The sequence below is a fragment of the Canis lupus genome, chromosome 26 (assembly GCF_003254725.2).
Source record: "Canis lupus dingo isolate Sandy chromosome 26, ASM325472v2, whole genome shotgun sequence".
In the NCBI taxonomy this organism is placed as follows: domain Eukaryota; kingdom Metazoa; phylum Chordata; class Mammalia; order Carnivora; family Canidae; genus Canis; species Canis lupus.
Genome location: NC_064268.1, coordinates 25,336,799 through 25,353,122, shown reverse-complemented (window position 1 = coordinate 25,353,122; position 16,324 = coordinate 25,336,799). Strand labels below are relative to the sequence as shown.

Genomic DNA, 16,324 nt, shown 5'->3' with positions numbered 1-16,324 from the left:
TGGACACATGGAGATGAGACCATGTGGTCCAGAGCTGGGAAAGAAGTTTTCTCCATAGAAGTCCAGCCTCTTTGGAGGTGTCAGGGGAGTGACTCAGTGTGTGAGAGTCCAGTCCTGTGAGTACTGGGAGTGTGTGTTCCACGTCACCATGGACTCTGAGAACCGTGGGAATAGTACTGATGCTGGGCTCCCAGAATCAATGTACTGATTGCCTCAGGTGCTGACTGGAGCCCAGGGATGGTCAGGGGATGATCTGCCCATAGGGACAGAGATGCCTTTGGGATTCCTGAGAATCAGCCTTGTCCCAGGAGATCAGGTGTTCAGGGCATGTCCTGGCTGCCCCGCTGACAGGAACCCAGTTATACAGGATGTTGCTGGTGTTTCCTGGTGACTGGGAATCTGCATTCCAGAGATTGTGACCTTGAGGATGGTGGGTGAGCACAGGGTTACTCTGAACTCTGGAAGCACAGAGAAATTGAGAAACTGCAGAGCCAAGGATATTGTACAGAGAAGAGAGAGAGGAGGACACTTTGCCCCCTTTTCTACTTGTGACTTCTGATGGATGGTTCTCCCTGGAGCTGATCCTAGAAATAAAAGGCATGTGTCTGAAAGATCATTTCCTGGAGGGGAATTTGTTTCTGGTGGTGACGAATCATTTGAGAGGAGACCTTGCAACAATCCGAAGTCCAGGTTTTGTTGGGTGACATAAATCTGTCCATTTATCTCATCTGTCTCGATCCACTGTATCCCATAAGAAGGACTTAGAGCAAAATCCTAGAAACGGAGACTTTGTTATTTGACCCAGTGGATCTCCAGATGGTTTTATATTGTCGCCCAAGGTATCTGGAAATTACCTATGCAGTGAGGGAGGGATGTGAGGAACAGGGCAGAGACACACAGACCTTGATCCTGAGCCTCACGTCCAAGCCTGGGCCTACCAACCCATTCTCTGTGCTCTCCTGATACTCACATTTTGGGGGAGGTTTCTCATGCAAACTTTCCTCTTTCCTAAGGTTATACAAGCTCCTCCTTTGACTTTAGTTAGGGCTCCAGCTTAGCATAAGAGAATATAGGAGTCGGGGGTAGGGCTTCACCCAGAAGTGACACAGGAGCACCTGCAAAATGCCCAGAGACAGACACTCCCAGGGGATGTACAAGGGAGCACCACTGCTCTCTGATGGTTGCAAGAGACATGTGGACCTTGGGCTGATCTGGTGTCCAGGGGTCCTTTCCCCCATTCCTCCATGCTCACTGATCTAGTCTCTTCAGATTGGCTTCTTTTACTTAGAAATATACATGGAAATCTCCCCAATGTCTTCCTCTGCCCTGAAAATTTATGTCTTTGAATTGTTGAATCACATTCCATGTATGGACATACTAGAATATCTTTACCCATTCACCATTTGCAGGACATATTTGTTGGCTTGGCAATCATCAATAAAATAGGAATAAATATTTAGGGACATATTTTGGGTGAACACAAGTAATTCATTTATAGAATTACCTAAGAGCATGGATTTTGTATTATATCTCTAAGATTTTGTTTAGCTCTGCAAGAAACTGCCCAGGCATGTTCCAAAGTGGCTGGGGCATTTGGTATCCACCCCCAGCAGTGAAGGAGAGTTCCTGCTGCCCCACATCCTGGGCACCATCTGATGTTGATGTTGTATTGAATTTTCGTCATGCTTATGGGAGTCTGGTGCTACCTCACTGCTTCAGTGTGTAATCCTCCAGTGAAACATCATGTGGGAAATCTTTACACATGTGCAGTAGTTCTCTGTGTACATTTTTGTAAGGGGTCTTTTCGCATCTGCTCACTGGGAAAACATGACCCAGCACCCATGAATTCTGGAGCTTGCAAAGCTCCAATATGAAAAGAAAGAGAGAAAATCAATATTACCAAGATTCCAGGACACAGGGAATTCTACTAAATTCTTAGGAATGCACCAGGGGATAGGCAGGGCCTGGGCAGAGGCCACATGATTCTTCTGCGTCACACAACTGGCCTTCTTCTCATTGCAGCCCAGCAACAGTGGGGTCATATCGGTTCTGAAATCCACATAACTATTTTTTCATTGGGAGATGAATATGTTCAAAAGGAGGTATTTTCATTAACATTTTACACTTAAAAAAGTCTGAACTATCAATCATTCTCTTTCTTGCAAGATACAAAGCATTTGTAGCCCGATTCTGAGCCTCTGTTGGTCACAGGCAGGGACAGGGGAGTGATGGAATAAGACGTGGAGGATAGACGTTAACACACGTCCCCAGGAAACAGAAGTTCTCTGTGTGATAATGGTAGTATGCTGCTCAACAGCAATGATGACCAATCTCTCCTCAGGCAGCAGCCCAAGGTGGTCGAAGGTGTTTTTGTCAACACACCCATACCTGGAAAATCAGACTTGCACCCCTGGCTGATCATTCAATGCTGTTCTGGGTCACAATGTAGGATCTCTGCCTGGGAGCTGTGGTACCAATGCCAGGGTAACCCCTGTGTTTCTACTGTTCTTGTGCAAGAGAAGGGGACCTTGGATATGGGCTCATCAAGAGGTTCCCTAGGGGAGGAACACATGTACACATGGGAGCGTTCTTACTCTTGACGTCCACAGCCCTCACATCCCTGGATTATGGAAAAGCTACAATGGGACTAAGGAAAGAGGGAGACAGAGTCAGTACTTTTGGGCTAAGGACACCCACTCACAAGAGTCTCCATTAACCTGTTGGCAGCTATAGCAGATGCTCATTCACGCACCCACATCACCCAAATTCACTGATGCACGCTGAGCATTTTCCCAGTAATGGTGCAACATCCCCCAAATCTCATATTCCATAAAACGGTTCATGGTCCCAAATTCCCTCTTTGACTGAACCCTTCTCTTCAATTGCACAATGGAAGCCTCAGGTGCTGAGCAAATGATCCCATCCAGCTCTGAGAATGGAATTTCCCAGGGCCTGTGTCCTCACACAACATCCCAGATCCTAGTGCTCAGGCCTAAGACACAGTGAACCTTGACCACTTCTGAGCACTGGAGCCTGGGAGGGAAGGGAAGGCTCTGCTCTGAGCCCTGGAGGTGCTGAATCCATGCTGGGGAGGACGGCACCCTCTGCTTAGATAGTCTAAGACCTCTGAGGGGGATAAAGTCAAAGAAAGGCTCTTTGTCCTCATTTCAGGAGAAAAACATTTACCAGCAGAGATTCCAGTTTTATGACATTTGGAAACCCAGGTAACATGAATGTTACAACATATAAGTGTTTTGTTTTATTTTTGTTTTATGTTTTTTCTAAGGACATAGAGACACTGATGAGATAATTGAGAATAAACCCATTATGAACCAGGTGGCACTTGTAAGTACGCAATATATATATACAACTTATTTTACAAGTATAAATTTTCATGAAAGAAGAATCTGAAGAGATGAAGGATTTTGTCCCATGTCCTGATTTGCCACTGTCACTGTGAGAAGCATTATTGTTTCTGATTAGACAGTGAAGGTCAGTCTAGTCCTCAGGCTGTAGCCCAGAAATGAGGGAGCCCTGCCTTTCCTGAGGCATCCTTGGATCAGGGAGAAGTGGCTGCGGTCCCCAGAGCCCTGGTGCTCATCTGAGTCTGAGAAGTAGTACAGGAGGTACCGGGGAGGGCTCCGTGGCTTCTGCTGGAACCAGTGTTTGTAGTAGCTGCCAACACTGGGGCCACTGCTCTGGGTGCAGATGAGTACTGTTGTTCCAGGAGATGCAGAGAGGGAGGGCGCTGGGTCCGCAAAGGTTGGGACAGGGACCTGCAAACACAGACACTGATGGGTAATGGAGCAAAGACCAGAGAAAACTTCCCAGTAGCTGAGCCAGAGGGGCTGATGGAGCCTAGGAACTGGGACCTGGTATGTGAGGCCTGTCTGTACCTGTGCACTGAGAGAAGTACATCAGGAGACAGGAGTCCAGGACATGGTGACGGTCCCCACACCAGGTGGGCTTCTGCAGATGCCTCCTTTTACCCCCATTATTTTCTACCAGAGGGTGTCCATGCAAATGAAGTCCATCTAGTGATTTCCCAGCCCCTCCCTGAGCCCTGGTGCTGGAGCTCAGCTCACACCCCATTGTGGAGGTTGGGAGTTAGCTTCCCCCCTGGGGAGAGCCCTGGAGGAAGAACCTGCTGAGACCACACGCAGTCCCTGCTCAGGGGACTCTTCCAGGCCTGAGAGGACACAGCTGTTGAGTCCCCATCAGTGAGCAGAGGGCTCAGCACACAGACCCAGGCTTCCTTAAGTGAAGGTTCCTCCCTGAACAGTTATGTAGGGTCCACACCTACAGGTCCACAGCTCCCCCTGTTGGTCACACACCCACCCCATCTGGGATCAAAGCCCTGGGAGCCCAGGGGCTTTCACCAGCTCACCAGGGCCGTGTCCACACCCCCATGTCTTATCTCTAGATACCATGATTTGTATACACAGCACACGATTACTCTGGTCTCATTCTGTGAAGTGATGCTTCCTTATCTAAAGAACAACCATGTGCACAAATAGCCAATTAATGTGTCACCAGAGAAGTTATCACAAAAGGTGAAAGTTAAGGGTGTATCATGTCAAGCATCACTGATCAGAGGACAGTGGAGCTGGTTTAAAGGGCTGGTAGGTGCACAGGACACATTCATAGATCAATATTTAACAAGTATTCCGAGATATCTTTATGGAAGTTAGTGTTCAAAAGCATCTATTACTATATTTTTGAAAATTTTTAAATTTTTAATTGGAGTTCAATTTGCCAACATATAGCATAACACCCAGTTCTCATCCCGCCAAATGCCCCCCTCAGTGCCCATCACCCATTCACCCCCACCCCCTGCCCACCTCCCTTCCACTACCTCTTCTTCATTTCCCAGAGTTAGGTGTCTCTCATGTCGTGTCACCCTCACTGATATTTTCACACATTTTCTCTCCTTTCCCTTTATTCCCTTTCACTATTATTTATATTCCCCAAATGAATGAGACCATTTAATGTTTGTCCTTCTCTGATTGACTTATTTCACTCAGCACAATACCTTCCAGTTCTATCCACGTTGAAGCAAATTGTCGGTATCTGTCGTTTCTAATGGCTGAGGAATATTCCATTGTATACATAGACCACATCTTCTTTATCCATTCATCTTTCGATGGACACCGAGGCTCCTTCCACAGTTTGGCTACTGTGGACATTGCTGCTATAATCATCGGGGTGCAGTTGTCCCCGCGTTTCACTGCATCTGTATCTTTGGGGTAAATCCCCAGCAGTGCAATTGCTGGGTCGTAGGGCAGATATATTTTTAACTCTTTGAGGAATCTCCACACAGTTTTCCAGAGTGGCTGCACCAGTTCACATTCCCACCAACAGTGCAAGAGGGTTCCCATTTCTCCACATCCTCTCCAACATTTGTAGTTTCCTGTCTTGTTAATTTTCCCCATTCTCACTGGTGTGAGGTGGTATCTCATTGTGGTTTTTTTATAATAAATTTATTTTTTTATTGGTGTTCAATTTGCCAACATACAGAGTAACATCCAGTGCTCATCCCGTCAAGTGTCCCCCTCAGGGCCCGTCACCCATTCCCCCCCACCCCCCACCCTCCTCCCCTTCCACCACCCCTAGTTCGTATCCCAGAGTTAGGAGTCTTTATGTTCTGTCTCCCTTTCTGATATTTCCTACCCATTTCTTCTCCCTTCCCTTCTATTCCCTTTCACTATTATTTTTGATTTGCATTTCCCTGATGGCAAGTGATGCGGAGCATTTCCTCATGTGCTTGTTGGCCATGTCTATGCATTTCTGCTGTTCATACACACCTCCCCCCTTTGTAGGGAGTGGCCATGATCTGTCTGAAACCTGCAGAGGAGTCCTTCTTGCCTCTCCATAACTGTAAGAAATTTGAGGACAAATTTTCGGGTTCCCTCTCTGCAGCTGCAGAACCACATTCTTTGTCTCCACCTTCCCACGGATCCCTGCTTGTCTCCATCTGACTGTCATGGTACAAGCACAGGAATCAATTGAATTAGGAGGCCACCCCACCCCCTTAATCACTGCATCTGTACTAATTACATCTGCAGTACCCGTTTTCCATATAATGTCACATTCGAAGTCCTGAGCTCTACAATTTCAACATATGTTCTTTGGTAAGATAGAATTTAAATGAGAATGTTAGGAAAGAAGAATCCTTTCCCAAAAGTTTATAAGTATCACTATTTTATTTATTTATTTATTTATTTATTTATTTATTTATTTATTTATTTAAAGTTTTTATTTCTTCATTCAAGAAAGACACACACACAGAGAGTCAGGGACACAGGCAGAGGGAGAAACAGGCTCCATGCATGGAGCCCAAAATGGGACTCGAATCCAGTACTCCAGGATCAAGGCCAGGGCTGAAGGCAGGAGTTCAACCCCTGAACTAAGCAGGCCTCCCTTTAAAAAAAAATTGCTATTATTATTTTTAAGTATGCAACACAGTTTCATTGCACTGAAATGCAACCTGATAAAGTAAGCATCAAGAAAATACTAAATGAACACTTCTCGATTTTTCATTTTTTTCTGTAAAGGAAATGTATTTAGCCTCAATCTATAGTCCTGATCCAACAGACATTTTGTAATACAAAATATCTGATTTTGGGTTTTTGTGAACTAATGCCTCCTGAGTCACTCATATACTTTTCAATGTTAGCATTCACCCAGGGATGGAAATCAGACCAGACCCTTCCCAAGGCCCATCTCCCCATGACCAGTCTGCATTTATAGTGCTCTGGGCTCATGTATTTGGCCATGAGATGTCAGTAATCACATGATATTTGTATCCACACTTGATGAAACAAAGTGTATGTGTCCCTTCCTCATCTTGGTTTCTCACTGGGCCCAGCACCACTATAGTGTAGCCCCCAGGGGTACTCATCCTCGTCCTCAGGCTGGGCACTAGTAGTTGGTCAAGTCAGACTTGTTCCCAAGAAGGGAGCCTGAGAAATCAGTATTTATTGTTTTTATTATAAATAAATGCTCCAGACTTGGCCAATCTTTGCCTAGATCCAGTATGGATAGAGTCCTGTGCTGGAGGCATTCCTGAAAGTGACTGTCCCTCCTGGGGACACTGCCATGAAGTCTCCTGAGTCACCACGATCTAAGAATTGGTCCCTGAAATGAAAAGAGGCACATGTTAGGAATGAAGAAGAAAGGTGGATGGATCCCTCCTAAGGATGCCTCTGAGATCCCCATGAACATGGGAAGTGGCTGAGGAAGGGGAGAAGAAGGAGAGGAGTCAAGATCATGCTGTGGAATTTCCACAGATTCCCTGGCCTTAAAACTGGCTCTGGTCTCTGGGATGTCTCTTTTTTATTTAAGTTTTTCTTTACATTTCAATTATTAACACAATGTGTAATAGGAGTACAATTTAGTAGTTCAAGACTTAAATAAATGAGCCTGTGCTCATCACAAGTGCACTCCTAAACCCCTGCACCACCTTTGTAACCCATCCCTCCACCCACCTTCCATTTAGTAAGCATTAGTTAGTTCTCTAGAGTTAAGGGTTCGTTCTTGTTTTCCTCTCTTTTTCCCCTATGATGCATTGTTTCATTTCTTAAATTCTTCATGAGTGAAATTATATAGTATTTGTCTTTCTCTGATTGACTTACTTCACTTAGCATTATACTCCCTAGCTCCATCCACATCTTTGCAAATGATAAAATGTGATTCTTTTTATGGTTCAGTAATATTCCATCATATATATGTATATATATAACTTCTTTAACCATTTATCAGTTGGGCTCACTCTGGTATTGCTCAAAATGCCACTATGAACATCAGGGAGCATGTATCCCTTTGAGCTATTATTTTTGTATTCTTTGGGTAAATACCAGGAGGGTAATTGCTGAATCACAGAGTATTTCTATTTTTAACGCTTTGAATATCCTTCAAATTGTGTTCCAAAGGATCTACATAAATTTGCACACCCATCAATAGTGCAAGACGTTTCCCCTTTCTCCACACCATTGCCCACACCTGCTGTTTCCTATGTTGTGTCTATTAGCTGTTATGACTGGTGTGAAGTCATATCTCAGTTTAACTTTTATTTCTTTTGGGATGTTTTGTTTATCTCCTCCTCAGCTCCGGGATGAAGGGTGCGCTTGGGGGTATGTTGTGTAAATAGGAGCCCACAATTCTATCTGATTCTGGACCCTCAGCCCAGCTAGTGGCTTCCATCCAAGGTGGATTTCTGGAGTGGGTGAGAGCTATGGGTTTGTCCCCTGGGAGGAGACAGCTGCTGTCATCTCTCCCTCTGGCAGTAAGCACCAGTGCAGGGCCCAGGCAGGTGGAACCTTTTCAGTGGGTTTCAGGCCTGGCCAGCTCTGAGCAGGTGCACAGAGCCCCCTGGTGACAGCCTCAGCGGATCAGTCAAGGAGGAGGGAACTGTGCAGGAGGAATGGAGCCCATTATTGGTTTCAACAAATAAGCAAGAAAACAAACAAATAAGAAGTGTTAAAAAAAAAAAAAAGAAGTGTTACCTACTCTTGAGTCCCTCTGGAGAGTTTCCTTTCTGTCAATGACTTCTGTTATCTTTTTCAGTTCTAAAATTTCCATTTGGTTTGTTTTGATGATTTCTCTTTAATTTCTGCATTTCTATTTTTTCCATTTGTTGTAGAGTGCTTGTAATTTTACACCACATGGGTTTTATGAGAGTTGCCTAAAACTACCTGTCCAATAATTACAGCATGTGAGTGATCTCAGTGCTGGTGTCAGTTGATTCTCCTTTCTTATTCAGGATTTTATCTTCCTGGTACTTGACATGTCATACTTTTTTATTGGATCCTGGGTATTATGGCTATTATATAATGATATGCTTGATCCTCAGTTATTTTTCTTCAAACAAGCGATCCTCCCGCTGAGGTGCAGCAGCAAGGGGAAGGGTGTTCATGTCAGCTTCCAGGTGGCTCAAATGAAAATGTTTACCACTCTGCTGCTTACTCTCTGCTGGAGAAGGTGGGGCAGTGATTGCCACTTCCCAGCTCTTATCAGGTGGGGGTGTGGGACAAGCTCGTTCCTGGGCCCTGTCAACACCATGGTGGGATGCACAGGACTGAATGGAGCTGCTTTCCTTCAGGGAGTGGATCCTCTGCTCCCCACTGCATTCCTTGCCCTCACTGACACCAGGGAGTGGAGGATCAAATGCAGGTCCAGCTCCCTTGCCTCCTGCATCATACTTCAGTGTTTTGAGGCCCAGGGAGAGCCCAGGCTCAGTTCCCCAGTGTTCAGACCGCCACTAGCAATGGGTTATGGCAACAAACCAGCTTTGCCATGTACCACTGCATTCATTCTCCCTGCTGAGCGAGGGAGTTCATATGATCTCCCCAGTATCTGCCAAAATCATGGGTGAGAAAACCTGGGGTGCAAACTAGTCAACTAGGCCTGCCTTGCCCAGAATTGATGATGTTCCCATGCGATGGAGGCTCAGCTATCTCCTCAGTAGCTGACACCATGGCGGATGGGTATTGGGACACTGCCTGCTTCTGCCAGGAGGATATGGACACCATGTCTCTGCTGAGCAATAATTGAACCCTGCATGAGGATACCCTTTGGGGATTCATTAGTGTGTGCAAGTCATGGGCAGGTTTGTCCAAATATTTCCTCCACTCAGGCCAACTTATCTACATATCCTCTGACCAAAGGAGTTGCTGCTTTTGGAGTTTTAGTGTTTTCTTTCTTTTCTTTTCTTTTTTTTTTTTTTTTTTTGAGATTTAGTGTTTTCTGGTTTGATTTTCTGGATCTCAGCCTTTGAATGTTTCTTGGTTGGAGGAACCTACAGGATCTTGTCTTACATGTAGGGGACCTAACACAAGAAAAGGAACCAGGGTACGCACTTTGGCATTTTCCTCAATTTGTTTGAAGTCTTCCTTCTTCCTCTTTCTACCTTCAAAAGTCTTCCTATACTTGTTTGTTGTAGTGTGTCAGGACATTTCAGTTGTAAGAGAGAAGACCTGCATGAATGGGAGCACTTCCTGCTGTCCAGTGCTGGGGAATCTCATGGTGCCCATTCTGAATTCTTTCTTCCAGGGCTAGAATGGTGGGGAACCTGCTGAACTGCTGGAAGGGAGGAGATTTATCTTGACTCTCAAGCTGTGTAAATAAAAGACAAAGAACCTGATTGTTATTTTTACATTACTCTTTACAGTGTAAAGAAAAACAAATACATTCCATAACCAAGAACTCAATGTGAAAAGTTTTACAGGCCGGCTGGAAACCAGTAGAGCACAAATATCTGTCTTTCTGTTCTTAAATGCAGAGGAGTGGAGAGAAGAAATTTTTATTCCTTTTTTCTTTTATTTGTTTGTGTATAGAAATTTTATTCTGTAATAAGTTTATATTTAAGGAAATAAATACAAATATGGGATAGAGATCTCTATGTTTCACCCAGCTTTTTCTAATGGTAACATTTTGTGTTGTTATGATATGTTTATAAAAACAAGTATTTACCAGTGGTGTGATAATCCTGAAAAAATTGCAGACTCAATCTGGATTTCAAAATTTGTTTGTTTGTTTATTTATTTATTTATTTACTTATTTTAACACTGTTTTGCCTAAAATCAATCCAAGTAATAACATTGAATTTATTCATAAGGACATACTAAAATCCTCCAATGTATGAGTTTCAGGCTTTCTCTGTTCTTGATTTTGGGAATTTGGAGACAGCTGGTGTGGTATATTGTAGAATGTTCATAAGGACATACTAAAATTCTCCAATGTATCAGTTTTCAGGCTTTCTCTGTTCTTGATTTTGTGAATTTGGAGACAGCTGGTGTGGTATATTGTAGAATGTCCCAGAACAGGGGTTTATCTGATTTTTTTCTCATGATTACATTAATTTTATGGATTTGGGGAAAAATAGCACAGAAGTGAATTGATGTTCTTAGTGCATCATTGGGAAGATGTGTCATACTAACATGACATATCATTGAGAGTATGGGTGGCGACAATGCATATTCGGTGCTATTTTATTTTATTTATTTATTTTATTTATTTTTTTGAAGATTTTATTTTTATTCATGAGAGACACACACACACATACACAGAGAGAGAGAGAGAGAGAGAGGCAGAGACACAGCCAGAGGGAGAAGCAGGCTCCATGCAGGGTGCCTGACACGGGACTCCATCCCTGGTCGCCAGGATCACACCCTGGACTGAAGGCACTACGAAACTGGCTGAACCACTGGGCTGCCCCATTTGGTGCTATTTTAAATGATTCTTTTTCTGTTCATAATCTATCTGATGTCAGTCTACTGGATTTTGGCTATTCTGATAATTGTGCAATGGTAGCTCATTCATATTTGCTTTTGCTTTTCCCTAATGATATATAGTATGGAATAGAATATCACATGTTTATATGAAATCTCCCTATCTCCTTCTGTGAAATATCTGGTAATGTCTTTAACTTACTTTTTAGCCACGTGTTTTTTCTTGTGCTTTGTTTGAGAAATACATTGTATAGTGTTTTTCCTTCCTTCCTTCCTTCCTTTTTCTTTCTTCCTTTTTCTTTCTTTCTCTCTCTTTATATCCTTTCTTTCTTTCCTTCTTATATATATTTGTATCTGTATATTTATGACTGCTCAACTCTCCAGAAGTTTGGCAATTTATCTGAAATACATTCTGTCTCTGGTTTATTGATTTTGTCTGTTAGGTTTTATTTTTGTCATTATTCAGGGGAAATGGGACACATCTTCTCTAAGAGACATTTCACATCACATTTTCCAGTCATCCAGATCATACTAGAAGTGGAACCATACCAGTCAGGGCACCAGCTGCTCTCCATCGGCTTCCGTATTTCTGAAACCCCAAGTGTCTTTGTTCTGCTGCTATAATCTTTGCCTATGAGGTTGGCCAAATGTGCCAGCGTTTCTAATGACTTGGTGAAGAGGAAATAACTATGGTATGGGGTGACACCAGGGATGGTAGTAAAAGTCCTTATGACGATCCCATCTCAAGGCCTAGAGAACACACAGTCTGAATCCATACATGCTACAAATGAGCTTCCAAACAACAAGCCATTTTGTTCAGGCCCAATGGATTGAGGACAGAACTCAGGAGGTTCGTCCGGTCTCAATTCCCCACATCTGCTTGTCACCTCTACAATGGAATCTGCTAAAATTTCTCACTCCTCCCCTCTGCCCTTCCCCACACATTCTCTCTCTCTCATTCGAATAATAGTCTTGAAATATAATACATTATATATTTATCATATGTTTAATGCTTACATATTTATACAATATATTTCAAATATATATTATGTATATATAGAGAGATTAGAAATTAGATGCAAATATGAATATTTTTTTCTAAGAGAAAAAATTATCTGTTACCACAGACGACAGCATAGCATATTCCAGTTTAGCCCCCTGAAGAAGAGCTTGAACCATAAGGCAACTGGATGACTGGGGAGATGACCATCCTGTGCAAATAATGAGAGCAAGGGTCTACAAATGACCGCCCTCTGCATCTTTTCCCTCATCACTGAAAGGAACCCCTTGTTGATGAGGGAGGAGGTAAAGGGAAGAATCAGGACAGGACAGAGAAGCCCCACCACTCTGATCCCTGAGGACTCACTGGTGGCATTCCCATTTGCCCCTCATCAAAGGTCTCTCACCTTAGACACAGGTAGCAATACTGATGATTTTTTAAAATGCAAATTTGACCAGGTATTTGATTGTCTCCCTCTGCCTGAACATCAGCTCTGAAAATGACTCCATGGGGATTGAGGATGAAATGTGCCTGGAGAAATTGAGTCAGAACTGAGAACTCATGAGACTCCAGGGACTCCTGGGAGCACAATACTTCACTGAGGACACTGCCTGCCCAGTTTGCAAGAATTTGTGTATTTGTGTATTTTCTTAGACACCTGGCCCAGAAGTCTGGTCTCACAGGACCCATGCGACAGCGCCCCCTGCTGCGCTAACATGCTTAGCCCACCATCTCCTCTGACTCCACCCAACACTCTTGGAATGGTGTCCAGACTGTGCAACTCAATCATTTTAATGTCACTGCCCAGGAAAGGAGAATGAGGAGTTGCCCTTGTCAATTTTGGCCCTGACAGTTATTTTCAAAAAACTAATGGTCTCCAGACAGTTAAATACATGATAAATTGCATTGTGCTCATATTACCAGATACTTCAGAATTATCTGTCATTGAGTTTGCTTCTTCCAGGTGCCTCAGGTCCTTACAACTCTATCATCCTCTTGAAACAAGTAAAGGTCATAAGGTTCTCAGGGTACCAAGATGGTTCACACCTTCTAATGATTCTATGTGAATTCTTCTTTCATTTGAACGCTGTTGTTGTTGTTTTCTTGTTACTATATAGATTTCCTGTCAAGTCTGCATCCCTCACTGCTAAGGCTTTTCAGCCTATATTTGCTATGACAATATAATGCCATCAGGGGAAATATGTCTTCCACCCCTACTGATTTGTCTGAGATCATTTTTTCCCCTGAATGTTAGCCAGAAATTCTAATTTGTTTGTCCCTCTGATATACTTTGTATTTCTAGGCTCATTCTGTTATTTACTCAGCATGAAGATTCCTATTAAGAGAGCCTTACTATAAATGGACCTCTCCTCACTTCTGAGGTGTTCTTCAACCTCCCCTGCACTGAAACCATCATGGTCCTGCACTCTAATTACATTGGACTCTAACCTAGAAATATTGTACAGAGTTCCATGGAAGTCACTGGAGTTATGTGTCTAAGATCTGAGTCCAATAAACAGCTATTGTCTAACATCTTGCCTAACAGGGAACCAGAGGGGATGAACAGTAGACAGTGAAGGATTGAACCAGGAGAGTGTCCAAATGGCAGGATGACACCAAGTGTGTAGATGTATTTCGATGACGGTGGTTGAAGCTTCACTATATTAAGTCATCCAATCCATTGCCACCGTGTCTTCTCACTACTGAAATCTGCTTAATTTTTGGCAATCTTTTGTAGTTTTCAGTTTACAATTTTTTCCTACTCGTTATATTCCCTCCTAAATGTTTTATTCTTTTTGATGCTATCCTAAATAGAATTGTTTATTAGTATCTTTTTTGGGCTTCTTCATTTTGGATATAGACAACACTACCTGGTTGTGATAGGGCATTACCACTTGAACTCCTGTGGGAGATACTAGATAGATCTCATTGAGGATTGATGATAGAGTTTGTTCCCTATTTTGGAAGAGTAGGAACAAGTAATGAAACAGGAAAGAATATGAGAAGGAAGCTCTGCATCCGTGACCTTAAAATAAGCAATCTCACATGATTGACTGTATGCACAGGAAAAAATAGATGACTAAATAAAATGGCTGTTGCCTCGACCCCTTATGGGGAAAATAGAAAACCCTAAAGCTTTTTCTTCTTTTCCAGTTTGACATACACCTGATTTATGTTTTCTAGAACCTATGTAATCATTTGTGAAACATGTATTTCACAAGGACCAAGAATTCTCCGGTTGATGCAGTCGAAGTAGTAAGAGGTGGGGTGAGGAAGGAGCTTCCCTCTTTGTTCCTGACCCAGTGATTTTGGCAGGAAGGAGAGGAGAGATATGCTTCCAGCTCTTTGCTTCCTCAGGATGTGGCCCCTGGTAGAGGACACCCTCCTCCCTATAAGCAGCCTTTCTCTGCTGGTTCCCCAGCTTCCCCTCCCTCCTCCAAGCTCTAACATCTCCCCCATCTCCTCACTGGACCATAATTCCCCTTCTCTGAGAACAATGATATCTAGGGAATAACCCTCAAGATTTGACGCACACCTACGACTGCTGGATTATTTGAAGGTTGATTTTTAAAAAAGTATATTTCATTCCAATTAGATGTCCTTATTGTCTGTTTATGCTGGAATCATGCAGTGAGTAACTATAAGTTTCTGGTAATAAACTATTTCCCAGATAATGGTACCTTGTTTAATTGATTCATATGTTCCACTACTGAGACTTCTTCAGTTACAAATAAAGAAGTTATAGAAGTTATTCAGCATTGAATCTCTAAGACCCAGATATTCATAAAGTACATAATTTTAAAATATGCTGTAATATCTGAAATGTATATAAATATCTTAAATACATAGATATAGATGGGATATGACATATGAATAACAAAAAGGTCAGATTGTGAAAATAAGGGTAATTTGTGTTGAGGAGAACAGGGACCATCTAAGTGAGTCCTTAGGGGAGGAGGTTGTCAAAGACCAGCAGTCCTCCCCTGAGATGAGTGGGTCTGCCCCACCTCTGAACTCTCCAAGTGAGGAAGGATCTGAATGAGGATTCTAGGAAAGATTCATGGACCTTCAACAAAATTAAGGTTCCCTTGTAAAGATGCATCTTCTCTATATAAGGTAGTGGCCTATCCCCATACATCTACTCCACATATTTGCCCGTCTCTGCTTCTGGTCTTAGACAAAGGCAAGTGTAAGAAGAAGAAGTCAGAGACAGAATTATGAAACTCTGTCATAGAAAATTGTGGTTCAGGGAAAGGCCCTCGCTGGGCCTGTTGAAGAATGAGAGAGGCATTTTTCATGGAATCCCAGATGAAGGGGAGATTTTAACCATGTACTCTGAAAATGGAGGTGATTCATATTTGGAGAACCAAATCAATAACAGAGGGATAGGAAGTCAAAAGTTACAAGATGTCCAGGAGAGGAGAAAAGGTTAAGCAAAAAGTGCAGGGTGAGAGAGGACTATCTAAGGCAAAGGAAATGGACCTCCTCTGCCTAGATCATTGCGGGTTCTCCAGCATAGAGCCCCTGCCCCTCCAAAGGAGAGCTATCTGAGGAACCTGTGGAATGTGTTGGAGTGAATGGATGAGGGCATGAGGAAGATAGATAGATACAAAAAACCTGGGAAAAGATTGATCCTTTCAAAGCTCAGGCTCCTGTCAGGTCAGAGAAGCCCCTGTGAACTTAACAACTTGTCATCTGCCACTCACCTTAATCTTCCAGTTTGAGGGAACTCCCCCGCACTCCTCTCAGGACACCCCCCAGTTATTCTTCCCATCACAAGGGTCCTATCCTCAGTTGCCCTCTCTGACATTTGGTCACCTGAACAAGGACCTTAATCATGCTGACTTTGTAGTTCCTGGAGCTCATGTGTGCAGAATAGAAACAGGTGGGTATTCTGGAATCCTACACTGTGGAGGGGGGGCATGGTGAGCACCACGTCCTGTAAGTGAAGGCAGGATCTGCTCTCTGAGCTACACTGGGGTAGCAGGCGGTGTTCTCATGTGCATTGTAGGTCACAATGGGGCATTGAACCATGAAGGAAATAACAGCGCAGCCTCCTGGGCACAACGATGAGATCTGCGGACAGAGTCTTACT

General features: G+C 43.3%; 1 long non-coding RNA gene across 1 annotated transcript; it reads right to left on the bottom strand.

Moving 5' to 3' along the window:
- Window positions 1-6,969: 6,969 nt before the first annotated feature.
- Window positions 6,970-16,324, bottom strand: LOC112676891 (uncharacterized). Its single transcript, XR_004809623.2, has 2 exons — window positions 15,936-16,324; window positions 6,970-7,137 (listed from the first exon to the last, which is right to left on the bottom strand). It is a non-coding gene; the product is annotated as an uncharacterized LOC112676891 (long non-coding RNA).